Genomic DNA, 17,876 nt, shown 5'->3' on the forward strand with positions numbered 1-17,876 from the left:
GTGATCTCTTATAGTCTGTCAAAAGAGATGATAGCAAGCACACCAGAATAGTCTAATGATCAATGGCACTATTTCTAATTTTACTCAGGTGCTTTATTTGGCCAGAGTAGTACACATATACATGAACATATCATTGGGTTTTATCCAATCATAACATAAAATAAGCCACCCTTCCTTCTTTAACAATTAAAGTGACATTTGAATCTCATGTGATCATGAGCCAATATTTATTTTGCTTGGCTTTTTAACGGGTTTTCAGTATCTCTAAAGTTTATTTGGCAGTTAGTCCCCACAAAGTATATGAGGAAGATGAGACATACTGTTTGGAACAGATAGGTATGATTAAAATAAACAACTGAAACACAGCCAAGATGGGTTCCCATAGCACTCGAACACTAACAACTATCACTTCAAAGATCTAAAAAAAAAAAAGCAAGCAAACAAAAAACTCAGCATTCACTAGAACAGATTAGGAGAAATGGGTTTATTCATCTTAGGCAAAAGAAGTGCCACACAAAAAAATATTTTAAATTTTACTGTATCTGTTATTTAATTACTTACATATGCAAAACACTATTCACATTCCAGTTAAGTACTAAGCTAAGAGCTTTTCATTACATTCACCTATACATTGAAAATAAACTCCAAAACATATGCTATCACAGTTAAGAAGTTTAAAAATAAGTCTTTATATGAATAACGCCTACAATTCGATAATAAGATAGACACCAAATAAAAAGTACGCCAAAACTTTGAACAGATACTCCACCAAAAAAGATATAGAAATGACAAATAAGCCACAGAAAGATGCTATCATTAGTCACTGGGCTTCCCTGGTGGCTCAGGCACTAAAGAATCAACCTGCCAATGCAGGAGACTCAGGTTCCATCCCTGGGTCAGGAAGATACCCTGGAGAAGGAAATGACAACTCACTCCAGTATTCTTGCCTGGGAAATCCTGTGGACAGAGGAGCCTGGCAGGCTATATACCCCAGTCCAGGGGGTCCACAAAGAGTTGGACATGACTGCGCAACTAAACTAATCATTAGTCATCAGGGAAATGCAAATTAAAACCACAGTGACATAACTATTATACAACCACAAAATGGCTAGTATTAAAAAGATTTATAATACCAGTGGTGAAGATGTAGAGCAATACAATCCTCATGTACTGCTGGTGCCAATGCAATATGGTACAACCACTTTGGAAAAGTTTGCCAGTTGTTGTTTTTGCTTTTTAAAAATTATTTGTTTATTTGGCTGAGCTAGGTCTTCATTGCTGTGTGGACTTTTCTCCAGTTGCACTGATCGAGGGCTACTCTAGATGCAGTATTCAGGCTTCTCATTGCAGTGACTTCTCTTGTTGCAGAGCACAGGCTCTAGGGCACTTGGGCTACACTGGTTGTGGCTCCTCAGCTCTAGGGCACAGGTTCAATAGTTGTGGTGCACAGGCTTAGTTGCTCCTTGGCGTGTAGCTTCTTTTCAGAGCAGGAATCAAACCCATGTCTCCTGCACTGGCAGGCATTTTCTTTACCACTGAGCCACCAGAGAAGCCCATTTCCTTTTTTTTCGTTTTTTGGCCATGTCACAGCACATGTGGGATCTTAGTTCCCTGACCAGGGGTTGACATGCATTGGAAGCATGGAGTCTTAACCACTGGACTACCAGGGAAGTCCCCTTTTTAAAAATGTTAATGTGTACTTACTACACAACCTGGCCTACAATTTCTAATTATTTATCGGAGAGAAATGAAAATATACATCCCCATAAAGACCTGTACACAAATGTGCAAAGCGTCTTTATTCATAATAGCCACAAAGTGGAAACAATACAAATATCTATGGATTAGTGAATGTATACAAAGTACAGTGTATACATACAATGGAATACTACTCTCCAATAATAAGGAACGGACAGTTCCTATATATGCAGATGTATTGCAAACAGTTCCTATATATTGCAAAAGCCTTATGTTACGTGAAAGAAATCAGACACAAAAATTGTATACTTTGACTCCACTTATATGACTAGAATAGAAAGGAATTACATGAAAAGAAGCATAAGGGACATTTTTGAGGTGATAAAAATACCTTGGCTGTGGTGATGGTTATATGACTATGAACTTTTTTTTAGTGCAGTTTTAAAAAAGACGTATTTGTGGCTGTGCTGGATCTTCTGGGTCATGTGGCTTTCTCTAGTTGTGGAGAGCAGGGTCTACTCTAGTTGTGGTACTCGGGCTTCTTATTGTGGTAGCTTCTCTTGCAGAGTACCAGCTCTAGAGTGCTGGCTCAGTAGTAGTAGTGCACAGGCTTAGTTGCCATGCAGAATGTGGGATCTTCCTAGAGCAGGGATTGAACCCGGGTCCCCAGCACTGGCAGGCAGATAATCTTGAACCACCAGGTAAGCCCTAACTATGTACTTTTATGAAAACTCACTGAACCTCTGGGCTGTACATATAGAAAAAAAGTCACTAACAAGAAGTTGTGACCCTGAATTCTTAATTTAAAATAAAATTATAGCATTAACATTTTCTAGTGTTCCTTTATTAAGAGAATCAGGTTGTGTGTATTTGAGACAACAGTGACAAAAATCAAAGCAGAATTAGCTTTTATGAGACCCAAGGAAAACGCTGGCTCTTAGCATGTACAACACTGATTCAGACGAGTTAAAGGAAACTCCTAACAGGCTACAGCTCTACCGTGACTGGTTCTGAATTACAGGAGCACAAGGCTTAATGTTTTCTGTCTAATGGGAATTCCCTGGCAGGCCAGGGGTCAGGACTCCATGCTCTCACTGCTGAGAACCTGGGTTCGATCCCTAGTCAGGGAACTAAAATCCCATAAGCCTTGAAGCGTGGCTAGGGAAAAAAAAAAAAAGTATGTAGACTGCTCATTATCATTAATAAAACAAGACTTTTCAATTATTCCATTCTGAATCAAAATATTAGGGCTACTATGTCTGAGAACATAACACATCAGAGGCACTAAACTCTACCTCATTAAGGAACTCTTGATTTCAAGGTCTGGAGTGATGAAATCCCAAATGATAAGACAGTTGGACTAAAGATGTTGGGTAAGAGCTCAATACACAGTTTGGTCAAATTAAAAACAAGCAAAACTAGGCATTTTCTGAAATGGAGGTATTCTCTAAAAGCAATTTTTCCCTTAAAACCCTCTCCCTCAATCCTAATCTAATTCTCTTCACCCTTCTCTACATATTTTCATTTTTAAATTTGTTATCTTTTAGATTCCACATATAAAAGAAAACAAACAGTATTCATCTTCTACTGTCTGACTTATTTCAAGAAGCATAATATCCTCCAGGTCTATCCACATTGTTGTTAAGTTGCAAAATATTTTGTGCGTGTCACATTTTTATTCATTCATCTGTTGATGGGCACTTAGGTTGTTTCTATATCTTGGGTATTGTAAATAATGCTGCTTTGAATATTGGGGTGCATATATCTTTTTGAATTACAGTTTTCATTTTCTTCAGCTAAATACCCAGAAGTGGACTTGATGGATTGTATGGCAGTTTTTAAAAATTTTTTAAGGAATCTCCACTGTTTTCCATAGTGGCTGTACCAATTCACATTCCCACCAACAGTGCAGCAAGGTTCCCTTTTCTTCACATCCTCACCAGCATTTGTTATCTCTTGTCTTTTTTAATAACAGCCATTTCAACAGGTGTGAAGTGATATCTTATTGTGGTTTTCATTTGCATTTCCCTGTTGATTAGTGATGATGAGTAGCTTTTCATGTGCCTGTTGGTGATCAGTGTGTCTTTTTTGGAATACCTATTCAGACCCTCTGCCTTGTTTTTTTTCTTTTTTCTCTGCAGTTTAACTGTCTGATGTAGAAATGTAAAGTGTTTTTCAGTTCAGTTCAGTTGCTCAGTCATGTCTGATTCTTTGCGACCCCACGGACTGCAGCATGCCAGGGTTCCCTGTCCATCACAACTCCCGGAGCTTGCTGAAACTCATGTCCACTGAGTCAGCGACACCATCCAACCATCTCGGCCTCTGTCGTCCCCTTCTCCTCCTGCCTTCGATCTTTCCCAGCTATCAGGGTCTTTTCCAATGAGTCAGCTCTTCGCATCAGATGGCCAAAGTGGCTAAAACACTTGCCTCAAATCTTTTTTGGCAAGTAGCTAATTAACAAAGCATAAACTTAAAAATATATATATATTTACTTACTTGGCTCTGCCAGGTCTTAGCTGGAGCATACAGGATCTTTAGTTACAGCAGGTGGAATCTAGTTCCCTGACCAGGGATCAAAAGGCCCTGGCACTGGGAGTGCAGTCTTAGCCACTGGACCACCAGGCAAGTCCAACAATGTATACATTGTTTAAAAAGTTTTTAAACTTGAGTATACACATGAAAAAGATAAACTTAGTGAAATAAACTGTTACCTGTTTCACATAAGGCACAAACCAAGGGTGGGAACTGTTACCTAGAGAACTAAGAAGGCCAGATTTCAGATCTCAAGAATTAAAAAGCTAAATATAATATTTTAAATAGCTTTTCAAAGGCATGCTAATTCAAAGGCAAGTATAAGTGAAACAAGTCTAACTACATTTCCTCACAAAAGTCCTCTTGGGCATAAAATTTCACTTTTAACCCTAGGCTCCTTCTTCTAGTGCTGTTTCAAAGAGAACTAAAGTAACAGCACTTCCACTCCAGCAAGTTTGAAAACTACCTTGGCATCCAGTTCCATGACTGGCCTATGAGTAGTCTGTCAGTTCTTCCACTACCTGGATGCAGATCTTCCCACTTCCAGTCCCAGGGATCTTCCCACTTCCAGTCCCAGGGATCTTCCCACTATTTCTTTATTCCACAAACATGTATTGAGGGGACTTCCCTGGAGGTCCAGTGGTTAGGAATTCATCTTCCAGGGAAGAGGGTGCAGGTTTCATCCCTGGTAAAGGAACTAAGATCCCACATGCTGGCAGAAGTGGAGGCAACGAAAGAGTGCTGCAGCTAAGATGCGATGCAGCCAGAAATAAACTGATAACTAATTTTTAAAAAGATGTATTGGTCACCTACTGTGTGCCTGGCACTGTTTTTGCATTCAAAGTGCATCAGTGAATAAAACAAGCCAACATTTCTCCCCTGGGAGAATTCATTCCCACTGTCTGTAATACACACATTCAGCATGACAATAGTAGTATTATTAGATCTTTATAGATGATCTTTGCCTCTATTATAAATGTGTGCACTTATGTGTGTGTTTAAAGTACTTTATCTCCTCATACACACTTTCTTCTATGCAATTAAGTAATCTTCTTTTATCAATGCCACCCATTCCAGCTCTAGGGATTCCAAGGCTTAAAATAGACAGGCTCTCACAGAAACCTCTGATAAAGTTGGCACCTTCTAACGCTGGAAACTTCCTTTAAGTTTCTTAAACTTAAAAGAACCCGATGGGGGATTTTTCTCTTCACAGGCATCATGGCAGCAAAGGCGGAAGAGACTCTCACAGTCGTGGCCATCTTCACACGCACCCATGGCTACCTCGGCTCTTAGCCCCATCCTCATCCCTCTAGCTCTGGACTATCGCGATACCTAGGCGACTCCAGCTATAATCCCGTATTTCACCTATGAAAAGCCCACTCTCAATATTTCCACCGGCGGCACTAACACTCTTCCATATCCTTTCCCCTCCCCGCTCCCGAAACAATTTCTCAGTAGTAACTTTTTACCGAAATAAGTTTGCTCCACATTTCCTAACAGGCACGTCCCAAATACACCACCTTGCTTTTGCTTCAAGGCTCTTTCCCTTACATTATTCGATCCCCAAGAGAATTCTGGGGTAGGCAGGGATTGGCGCGAGACCAAATTTGGAGAGAAGCCTCTTATTCAGGGCCAGGACTTGGGGGAGGCGAGAGGGGCACCGAGCGTGAGAACCCGGAGGCATGCGGCACCGCCTGGACCCCGAGAACGAGCGCCCCTTTCCATTCTGCGCCTTAGGACCCTCACTCGCCTCACCCCGTTTTTACTGCCACCGCTTCCTCAACACCCCCCAAAGTCATCGAAAGCTGACCCCCCGCGTCTGGTCCTCAAGTCCCCAGCAGTCCACCTCGCTAAGGGCCCCCGCAGCTGCCACCGCCCACCTCGCCCTCCCCGCGCAGGGGTCCCGCCCACCTGGCCCACCCCGCCCTCCAACGGGATTTCGCGTTCCCGGGCCCGCCCCCGCCGCTCCTCCTCCTGGACACACCGCCCTCCCCGCCGCAGACGCGGTCCTCGCTTGGGGCTCGCTCGGCCAGCTGTCCTCTTTCCCCCAGCTCTCGGAACGGGGAGTGGGAGCTCCGCTAAGCCCAGGCAGGCAGTTGGTGTGTCCCTCCGCTTCCCCCCAGTTCTCTGATCCCTTCGACTCTCCCTCCCTCAGGCTCCCCGGTGGCGAGGCACGGAGGCCCGGCCCCACCGGCGGGCCGGGGCTTGTTTACTCACTCACCCTCCATCCCGAGCCGCAGGGACCCACCGCTAGCACGCCTGCGCGCCGCGGCCCCGCCCCCGCGCCGCGGCCCCGCCCCGCGCCTCCGGGCGCGTGCGCACTGCGCCGCCCGCGCCCCGCTGGCTTCCTTCTTCGCAGGTCTGTGGTTTGGCGCCAGTACCCCAAATTCAGGAGTCTGAGGTGGTGCAACCCGAACCCGAAGATTTCCAAGGCGGCGCTGTCAGGGGACAGGAAGGGCTCTTGAGAAACTTCCTGGAGCCAGTATTGTCCTCTTGAAGACCCAACCAGTGTTGCATCATCCTCACACACTGGTGACATGCCACTTCTCACTTCAGCTTTTCACACCAACCTGCAACCCCTTCATACAGATCTTTGACAGATATTTGATTTACAAATATCCCCAAACACCCGTCTAGGGCTCTTAAGTTATCATTCTTGCTTTATTTACACCAGGCTTCCCTATTTCTGTCAATAGTTTTCCCAGTCACTTAGATTCAAATTAGTTGCCTTGAGTCAAAGTATCCTCTCACAAGATACTTATAAGTTACACAAGGAAAAAAAGTAACGTTACAGAAGAGAAATCTAGCAGACATCACCTTAACCAAATGATCAAAGTTAATATCACTAATGCTGAGATAATATTTTTACTGCTGCTGCTGCTGCTAAGTCGCTTCAGTCGTGTCCCACTCTGTGCGACCCCATGACCGCAGCCCATCAGGCTCCGCCGTCCCTGGGATTCTCCAGGCAAGAACACTGGAGTGGGTTGCCATTTCCTTCTCCAATGCATGAAAGTGAAAAGTGAAAGTGAAAGTGAAGTAGCTCAGTCGTGTCCGACTCTTAGCGACCCCATGGACTGGAGCCCACTAGGCTCCTCCGTCCTAAGTACCTCTCAATATGATTCAATGAGGACACAAAATCAGTTCCATAGTAGCCTTGAAAAAAATGCATAAGCTGAATTAACCAGGAGGAAGCATGAGACAAATCCAAAATAAAGGGTAAATTTGCACAATAACTGGCTAGTATCTTCAAAAATATCAAGATTGGGACTTCCCTGGCGGTCCAGTGGTTGACTCCGTGCTTCAGCTGGAGGGGGTCGAGGGTGCAGGGCGGGGGGAAAAAAAAAAAGACAAACGGTGAGGAACTGTCCAGATTGGAGGAGACTGAGGAGACATGACAAGTAGATGTAATGTGTGATCCTGGATGGGATATTGGTCCAAAAAAGGCATACCAGTGGGATAATTGATGAAATTAGAATAAGATCTGTAGATCAGTTAATAGTATTTTGTCGATCTGAATTCCTGGTTTGGGCAATCACACTTCGTCAACAATTGAGGAAGTTGGCTCAAGGGCATACAGGAAACTCTCTACCACTTGTAACACTTCTATAAATCTGAAATTATTTCAAAATATAAAGTTAAAATTAAAACTTAAAATACAAATTAACATCACCTTAAATTTGTCTCCACATACTTTTTTTTCTTTTGGCTGTATAATGCAACTGTGGGATTTGGGATCTTAGTTCTCCCCACCAGGGATTGTTTAACCCATGACCCCTGCTGTGGAAGTGTGGGTTCCTAACCACTGGACCACCAGGGAATTCCTGCTACATACATAATATAAAAGCCGATAATAATTTTTTTTCCAAATAATCATAACGACTCTGTAAAGTAGGTAGGGAGGATTTTAGTTTCCCACACAAAGCTATTCTGGCATAAACGGGTTAAAAGATTGTCTTGATGAAAAATTACCCTATCAGGTCTCTGGATTTCAGATTTAGTATTTTTTCCTTATATCAGAAATTTTTCTTTTTTTTCTCTTGCCTACACCCAATTCACCACCAAATCAAAGTAAATATTCCTTCACACTTGGCAGTTTGCCATGATGTTCCTTTCCATTCCAAATGCCTTTTTTAGATCAGTGGTTCTCAAGCTTGATTCACATTGAAGTCACTGGGACAGCTTTAATAACTACTGATTTCTTCCTCCCACCTTCAGAAAGCTTGATTCATTGGCTTGGGCTTCAAGAAGTCTAAGAGCATCCCAAGTGATTCCACTGTGTAACAGGTTTAAGAACCATGGTACCAGTGGTCCCTAAGCCTTTTGGCACCAGGGACCAGTTTTGTGAAAGACAGTTTTTTTCACGGATGGGGGAGGGGATGGTTTCAGGGTGATTCAAGCACATTACATTTATTGTGCTCTTTATTTCTAATCTAATGCTGCCACTGATCTGATAGGAGGTATCAGTGCATGGCCTGGAGGTTGGGGACCCCTATGTCACACTACATAATATTTGTTGAAATAAAGAATATAGTTGAAAAAAAGGCAGAGAGTGGGGGGAGTGGGCAGGTGGCAGATCAAAAAAAAAAGGAATATGAGTTACCTAAGGCAAGATGTTCAGAAGATCTGAACGTCAGTACTGAGACTGGAGAGCAATTTGGGAACCATCAACTCTGTTGGTAACTAACACCATGGGAGTGACCCACATTGTTTTAGGGAAGCATGAAGTATGCCAAGTGACAAGAGGAGAACAAATGTCTTTATTCTGCATAACAAAGACAATATATTTACAAAAATATTTTGATGTGGAAAGGAAGGAAGGTGAAGGGATTTGTGTCAGAGTTATAGATCTGAGTGTATAATCCATCTCCAACTCCACCTCCTCATTAACCCACCATCCCCCAAGATCTCCCCCAGCTTCAACACTGTTACCACTTTACACTCACTGCCAGGCTGTCTACCTCTTTCCTATCCATCACAGCATTTGGCATAGGACTAAACCCAGGGTTTAATAATCCTTGTTCACTAGAGGATTATAAAAACATCTTTCCACATCACCAATAATTGTGGGGTTCTTGGGGAAAGTTTGTCTGCCAATTGCTTCCTCTCTCCCTCTCTGAAGGGAGAGTTTTTCCTGAGACCAGGCTCTTTCTTAGCTGACCATGGTCCATGAGATACCATAAGCCAATTTTTTGTTTGGCTAGCTCTTCCTCTTTTTCTTTTCCAACCCTTCAGGTCTTTGTCCTATAAATTCGTAGAAAAACTGTTGGCAAGTGGTCAGCTACTGGACCTTTGAAAAACAGTACCATCACCCCTGCCCCACTCCTCCCGGCCCCACCCCCAGGCAGTTAATAGGAATAACTGTGTCACTCCTGGCTTCCAGTTGCTCATCTTGCTCTTAAATCGCAGGCCTCTGGGGCTGAAAGAAACTGGACAAAGTGTGCTGAGTAGCCTAACGAGGTTGGTTCTTTTTCCGAAAGTTCTCTATTGCGGAAAAATAAAATTATGTGTTTAATTTCTGAAACCTGAGGCCTGATTTGCCTTGGCAGCCCTTCTCCCAGGCTTGGCCGAGAGTCCAGCAACACTAGCACACTGATTAATACCAGCTCAACTTGCTCCCTGGAGAAGAAGAGCATTATTTACTTGACCATTTTCTTAAATCCTTTTTAATTTGCATGTATCTTAGCATGATCTGCTTGGCTTTAACATGCTGTATCTCTGACCAGTGGCCCCAAAGAAGCCTCAGGGAAGACTGTTCTTCTCTGTGCCCTCAGTATCCCTATCCCCAAGCAAGATTTTGTTCCACTCAGTGGTTAGAAACAACATTTCTGTCACACATTCTGTTCCTTCTGTTCTGTTCCTTCCAAGGCAGGCAAGTTCTAAGTGTTCTTTTGTCCCCTGCTTGTCTTCAGGTCACTGTTAGAAAGGGAGGCAGCCGATGCTTCCCAGAATTCAAACAGAATTCTGCACTATTCCTTTCTCTCTTCCAACTTTTCTCCCTTCCTCCTTCCTTCCAGCCCCCTTTGGACGGTGACCCCTCTGCTCATTCAGCCCCTCCCTTGTAAAGCCCACGGGGCTATCAAATAGCATTTCTCCAAGGGGACACAGGAGTGAAGAAAGGCTGAGCCCCAGACAGTCCCTGACAAGGGAAGTGTAAACACAGCTGTGGAGATGGGAGCAGACCATCCTCTCTCCTCCCCCATTTCCCACCCAGAAGCAGGGGAAGGCCACCCTGCTGTGGAGAAACAAACAAGCAAGCAAAGCACAGCACAACCCCAGAGCCTGCACTCAGGTCACCAGAAACTGGGGCTGCTGCCCAGGCCTTGGTGGGGCCAGCTGAATTGCCAGACCCCTCCCTGAACACTCAGAGTCAGAGGCAAAGGCAACTCCAAAGCAAGTTGAGGTCTGGACATCATTGAGCCTGGAAACATAGCTCAAGTTTTGAAGCTTCTCCACTCCCAGACATTTTTGTCCTCTGATCTCAAAAACCCAGCTTTCCGCCTCAGGTACTTAGCCTCTGACCCCTAGTTGCTTCGGAATCATAATAATGCATTCAATTCAGCAAGTAAGAACAGGCCCACAATAAACCCTTGTCCGTGGCTCTTAAAAAGTTTAAATTCTGAACCTCCAAGCCAAAATATTAGAAAAGGGCCTCCTTAGCTTTTGTTAATTACAAGGTAAATAATTCTAGCAGGAAGCGGAATTACTTTGGGGGATTACTTGGGTGGGATTCAGGCCTTGCTTTGCACATACTCTGAAAGCTCCAAGCCCACGGCTAGGGTGGTGCTACCCACTCTCACTCTCTCAGCACAGTTAATGCAGGGCCTTGATCCCACGGGACACGCCTTTGGCGTGGCCCTGCCTGGGAAGTGGCCCCAGTCGGGTGGACAGCTAATGGGCTGTGCTTCCTTCCTGGCTATCAGGGTCTTTGACTGTATAACTGCAGAAACAGAAAACGATCACAGCCTTCAAACACTGACCATTCAGTGTATGCCTGGCATTGTGCTAAGTTTTTTAATAATGGGTCATCTCATTCCATAGGAAGTCAGCACAATTCTTATGCTCATTTTACAACCGAAGAAACCAGGGCTTACAGAGATTGTGGAACTTGCCCAAGATCAGCCAGCTGGTAAATGGTGAGGCTGGGATTTGGGCCTCATCATTCTGACGCCAAACCTATGCTTGAAACCTCTTCATTCTCCCTCCTCTTGTCTGTAAGATCTTTTAGCTCTGAATCACAGGTCTGTATTGTCTCCATGATTTTCTCCTTTCACCAGTGGCGCCAGAAAGAGAAATGTGTTTGGGACTCTCCTCTGCAAGTTCAGAGGAAAACAGTTCCTAATCAACAAGGGGCTCCTTACTTCCTCTGTGCTGGAGATGCCAATCAAAGCTGGACACTGGACAGGCCCCCGTATCAGCAGGGCACAGCCTGTGTGCAAGACAAACAAATCCTAGTCAGACAGGAAAGGAGAGTTCCCCTTGGTTCTGTGACTTCCCCTTCTTTCTTCCCTGGCTTATCAGCAGGATCCTACACTGCTGATACTATGGTCCTTTGAACCCCACTGCAGCTATGATGGAGTACAAGGCTATAGAGACTTTTTTGGAGAAAGTACAACAGATCCCATCTACAGATCCCATCCATGACACCTGAGGGAAAGAAACAATGAATCACATTTATTTATATATTTAATACATTGCCTTTAGCATTGACATAAATTCATTAGCTGGTGGCTCAGACGGTAAAGCATCTACCTACAAAGCGGGAGACCCGGGTTTGATCCCTGGGTCGGGAAGATCCCCTGCAGAAGGAAATGACAACCCAATCCAGTATTCTTGCCTGGAAAATCCCATGGATGGAGGAGCCTGGTAGGTTACAGTCCATGGGGTCGCTAAGAGTCGGACATGACTGAGCGACTTCACTTCACTATTGTATTGGATGTGAACCTATCTTATCTTGTACAATCTTTGCAAAATGCCTGGGGAGGGGGTAGGTCTTGTCATCCCCATTTTACAAAGAAAACTGAGGCTCAGGGAGATTGACAACGTTGGCCATAACCACATGACTGGTAAGTAGGAGGGCTTGGCATTCAAACCCAGGCTGGGACTCTCTGACTCCAAAGTCAGTATTCTTTTCAATAAAGTGTTGTGTAATGAAAAAAAAAAAAACTGAAATTATGAAATGGGAAGGATCTCAGAATATCTTGGAAATAAAATTTCATAACTGTGTGTGGTACACATTACGATAGTAACTACCATTTATCATACGCTTACTAGTGCCAAGCATTGGGCTAAATGCTTTAACATGCATCATTTCTACTGCTTAGTGAGATACACATTAGTAACCCCATTTTTATAGATAAGAAACCAAGCAAGTTCAAAGGGATTAAGTAACTTGTACAAGGTCACAAACAGCTAAGAGTGATGGTGCTGGGATTCAAATTCAAGTCTACTTGACTCCAAAGTGTGTACTCTTAATCACTTAGGCAAGAGAAATAATAATAAATGTTGACTATGAGCCAAGCACTCCTCTAAGTTCTTTAGCTCATAACTTACAGATATTATATCCACTTTAAAGATGATGAAAATAGTGTCTTTTATAGTATCACTTAGGCTTCCCTGGTGGCTCAGACAGTAAAGAATCTGCCTGCAGACCTGGGTTCGATCCCTGGGTCAGGAAGGTACCCTAGACAAGGGAATGGATACCCACTCCAGTATTCTTGCCTGGAGAATCCCATGGACAGAGGAGTCTGGCGGGCTATGGTCCATGGGTTCACAAAGAGTCAGACACAACTAAATGACTAAGCACGTCAAGCTTACATTACACACACATGTGTTAAATACACATGCACTAGTGTCATATTTGCTTAACTTATGTTGGATCCTTGTTATGACCTAGAAAATGACTTTCTTCCTAGTGTCATGGACTTTTTTCCCCCAGTATCCATCTAAGTATTAAAGTCTGGGGAGAAAGGATGTGAAATGATAATATCTGCAGGTGAAGTAAACATAGTCAGGGCAGGGCTCATACTGAGTGGGGAAGGCCCCCTGTGCCACAAGGAGCCCTATCTGTTTGCTCTTCCAGCCAATCTTGCTCATTCCTTACTATTTCCTTCTGACTACCAGATCAGATAGTAGGTTGACTTCCATAAGGTGTTGATTAACCTTTCTTAGTCTCAATTTCCTCCTTTGTAAAGTGGGTTGCTATGGTATCTGCATACATACAGTCCTGAGGAGTTTTGTTTGTTTGTTTTGGCTGTGCTGAGAGGCGTGTGGGATCTTAGTTTGCTGACCTGGAAGAAGCCTTGCCCTCTGCAGTGGAAGTGCAGAACCTTACCCACTGGACCACCAGGGAAGTTTGTGAGCTGGGAATTTTTAAGTGAAACAATTTGTGTGAAGCACTGAGCACACTGCTTGACTCCCTCAGGGTATCCCCATGTTATACAACACCTAGACTTCAGGGTGGGAAGGGTTAGAAGGGTTCCTAGGGGTGTTTTCAGAGGATAGTTGTAAAAAATGGAAGAAGGGTAAAAGCAATCCTGGCATCTGGCATTGGGTCCTCACAGCAAGCATGAGTCAGCCCCAGGTGCCGAGGGACCAGCAGTGTTCTCAGCACTGCTGGGTGTGTGCTGTGGTCTTTTGGCCATGGTCCTCTTCAGTCATGCTGCCTGAATGTCATTCTTGTAAATCTGGCCCGGGTTCTTTTCAGAAAAACAGCCTCCACCATGTGATGTCATGGTCCAGCCTGGGTCAGGGAGGGAGGTTGGGGGGCCGACATTGTGTATACAGAGTTGAGTAAAGCAGGATCTTCTTATTTTTAGAGGGACCCATCTGATCATGGAAGAAACTCTCTATCCTTCTCTCTTCCACTTAAGATTCAGTAAAGGGAACTTTCCTGGTGTTCCAGTGGCTAAGACCTTGTACTCCCAATGCAGGATCCCAGGTACTACTTATTCCCTGGCCGGAGAACTAGACCCCACATGCCCATGCTGCATCTAAGAGTTTGCATGCCGCAACTAAAGATCTTGCATGCTGCAACCAAGACCCGGCACAGCCAAATAAATAATTTTTTTTTTTAAAGCATGAAGTAGTAGCATCAAGTAGTCCTGATTTCAAACCCTGGCTTTGCCAATTACTTCCTCTGAGACCTTGGGCAAATCACTCATGTTTTCTCCATTTCATCCATGGACAAGATTAATTCTGATGTTGTGGTGGGGAATTTTAAAGAGATGCTTGCAAATCACTCAGCATAAGTGTCAGGGAACACACTCTGTAGCACATAATAATTGTTCAATAAATGTAACTACTTTTGAGTCCCCAGCAGTTAATGAGGAATATGGCTTGACCATTTTCCCTGCTTTTCCCTCATAACTTATATATATGATAAAAGAGTCAACATTTTTTTCTGATAACCATTCTTCCCCATGAAAGACGGTCATGCTTCTCATGCCAGTATCCTGGAAATGAGGAGGATGGGGAGAGATGGAGTAGTTGCGTCCCTACTCCCTTGTCTTCCCTCCCTTAACCAGCTGGCTCCCTGACTGTAGCTCTTCTGAATTTCCCTGCTGCCTCCCAGCACTCTGAAGAAGATAGTCTCCTCTCTCCAGCTTGGAAAGATCAGTCCTTCCCAGCTGGAACTTTGGGCTTCCCTGACCCTGACTCTCCCCCACACCTTTTCCTGTGCTCTGTTCTTTATTTTGCAGACAGCGGGGGAAGACGCCAGCATGTGTGATTGTCTGTTCTCGGTAGAGATGGTAATTCCTGGATGCTCTGGATGTAATTTTACTGTGTAGGAGGCTGCCTGTGTTTTTGACTGCCTCATGTTGTTCTGGATTTGCCTATGAGTGTAGAGGGAAGGCTGAGGATTAGAAAAAGCACTCCTTCTTAGGGTCAAATCACCTCTCCCCCTGCTCCAGGCAGGATGGCCATCGGCTAGTAATAAGAAGAGAAATTTATGTGGCAGTGAGATCCCTGCCCACAGTAAACTGTGGAAAATTCTGAAAGAGATGGGAATACCAGACCACCTGATCTGCCTCTTGAGAAACCTATATGCAGGTCAGGAAGCAACAGTTATAACTGGACATGGAACAACAGACTGGTTCCAAATAGGAAAAGGAGTACATCAAGGCTGTATATTGTCACCCTGCTTATTTAACTTATATGCAGAGTACATCATGAGAAACGCTGGGCTGGAAGAAACACAAGCTGGAATCAAAATTGCCGGGAGAAATATCAATAACCTCAGATATGCAGATGACACCACCCTTATGGCAGAAAGTGAAGAGGAACTCAAAAGCCTCTTGATGAAAATGAAAGAGGAGAGTGAAAAAGTTGGCTTAAAACTCAACATTCAGAAAACGAAGATCATGGCATCTGGTCCCATCACTTCATGGGAAATAGATGGGGAAACAGTGGAAACAGTGTCAGACTTTATTTCTTTGGGCTCCAAAATCACTGCAGATGGTGACTGCAGCCATGAAATTAAAAGACACTTACTCCTTGGAAGGAAAGTTATGACCAACCTAGATAGCATATTGAAAAGCAGAGACATTACTTTGCCAACAAAGGTCCGTCTAGTCAAGGCTATGGTTTTTCCTGTGGTCATGTATGGATGTGAGAGTTGGACTGTGAAGAAGGCTGAGAGCCGAAGAATTGATGCCTTTGAAGTGTGGCGTTGGAGAAGACTCTTGAGAGTCCCTTGGACTGCAAGGAGATCCAACCAGTCCATTCTGAAGGAGATCAGTCCTGGGATTTCTTTGGAAGGAATGATGCTAAAGCTGAAACTCCAGTACTTTGGCCACCTCATGCAAAGAGTTGACTCATTGGAAAAGACTCTGATGCTGGGAGGGATTGGGGGCAGGAAGAGAAGGGGACGACAGAGGATGAGATGGCTGGATGGCATCACTGACTCGATGGATGTGAGTCTGGGTGAACTCCGGGAGTTGGTGATGGACAGGAAGGCCTGGCATGCTGCGATTCATGGGGTCGCAAAGAGTCGGACAACTGAGCGACTGAACTGAACTGAACTGAGATCCCTGCCCAGGATAAGTCAATACAGGTTGAAGCCAGAAATCTCAGGTCAATGTCCAGTCGGATCAGAACCAGATCTTTCTCTTCCCAGGCACTGGGAGGTGGGAGTGGGGTAAGGACAGAGGAGTAAGGGATTGTATAGGGAACTCAAAGCCTAGATTCCACTGGACATAAGAGAAAAAGACTGAAGACAATATTATATGGCAATTAAAAAGAAAGAGGCATATTTATATACAGTATCAAAGATAACCCAAGACATATTACTATCTTAAAAAAAAATCACTGAACAACAAGGATATTAATTCTAATTTTCCTTTAAGTCCAAAATATGTGGGGGAGGTGAGAAAGGAATGGGGGTATAATGTTTTCTGTTTTTAAATATTTTGCAATGAGTATACAGTTCGGAGAAGGCAATGGCACCCCACTCCAGTACTCTTGCCTGGAGAATCCCAGGGACCGTGGAGCCTGATGGGCTGCAGTCGATGGGGTCGCACAGAGTCAGACACGACTGAAGCGACTTAGCAGCAGCAGCAGCATACAGTTAAGTCCCCTACATATGAACCTTCAAGTTGTAAGCTTTCAAAGATGCAAATGTGCATTCCATCAATGTCATGCATAAATGAAACTGCAGCTTGCCCTCCATCTCCTATTGCTGATGAGCCTTCAGCTATACCATCACCCACCCTCTCTTCTTCCTCTAGGCAGTAACTCTTCTTGCCTGTTCACTCAATACCAGCCTCTGTACACCAGCTGTTGTACTGTACTTTATAAGGTACTGTACTGAAAGATTAAAAATGTTTTTGTTTGTTTTTATGTATTATTTATGTGAAAGTATTATAAGCCTATTACAGTACAGTACTATACAGCTGATTCTGTTAGTTGGGTACCTAGGCTAGTTCTGTTTGCTGCACTTAAAAACAAACTGAACTTATGAATGTATTCCCATAACCGAACTCGTCTGTATGTAGGGGACTTATTGTATACTTACGTATTACTTGCAACTAAGAAGTATGTCTTTATAGCAAAAAGATGTAGTTTTATTTTTTTTTCAATGATTAATAGTTTATTTTCTAAGAAATTACAGATGCTTATATGTCAAAATTCTAACTTTCACATAAAGGTATTAGAATATACAAACTTTTTTGCAACTTGATTTTTTCACTGTATTCATTAGTTAAAATAAACAAATTTATAATTTAAAAAAAGATGTAGTTTTAAAGCAGAAATAGAAAGGAAAGGTAAGCACCCCCCTCACCAGGGGTGGAAAATAGGACCTCGCATGAAAGAACCAGCCTCTGTCCCTAATGAAGTCCTTCTCTGGCCCTTGCTACAGATCATTTCCTATAACCACTTGGAAAAGATGAGGTTTCTAGTCCCCATTCAGTCTCAAATGACCTGCATAGCAGACTCCCAGTTACCCTGATGCCCCCAGAGGTCAGTGAAACAGCCAAACATCCAACTAACTAGGAAGAGTGAGAAGAGGGAAATCAGGAGAGGAAATTTCCAGATTCTCCAACAGGAGGTTTGGACTTCCAAGTCCAGGAAAGATTACAACAAGCCCTCCTTTGGAGGTCTCCACATCTTGATGCTAGCTTAAACCCAACTCTAGGGCTAAAACACCA

At 43.8% G+C, this 17,876-nt stretch overlaps 1 protein-coding gene across 5 annotated transcripts in view; it reads right to left on the minus strand.

Annotated features, from left to right (window-relative positions):
- Positions 1-6,545, minus strand: part of EZH1 (enhancer of zeste 1 polycomb repressive complex 2 subunit) — a 31,586-nt gene extending 25,041 nt beyond the window's left edge. Inside the window, exons 1-2 of one of the 5 annotated variants that reach the window (XM_061391873.1) lie at positions 4,410-5,357; positions 4,195-4,308 (exon numbers count right to left, since the gene is read on the minus strand). The gene's annotated coding sequence lies outside the window, so the exon portion shown is untranslated. The other 4 variants (XM_061391872.1, XM_061391875.1, XM_061391874.1 and 1 more) reach the window with 4 other exon arrangements.
- Positions 6,546-17,876: the final 11,331 nt, after the last annotated feature.

The sequence above is a fragment of the Bos javanicus genome, chromosome 19 (genome assembly GCF_032452875.1).
Source record: "Bos javanicus breed banteng chromosome 19, ARS-OSU_banteng_1.0, whole genome shotgun sequence".
Lineage (NCBI taxonomy): Eukaryota > Metazoa > Chordata > Mammalia > Artiodactyla > Bovidae > Bos > Bos javanicus.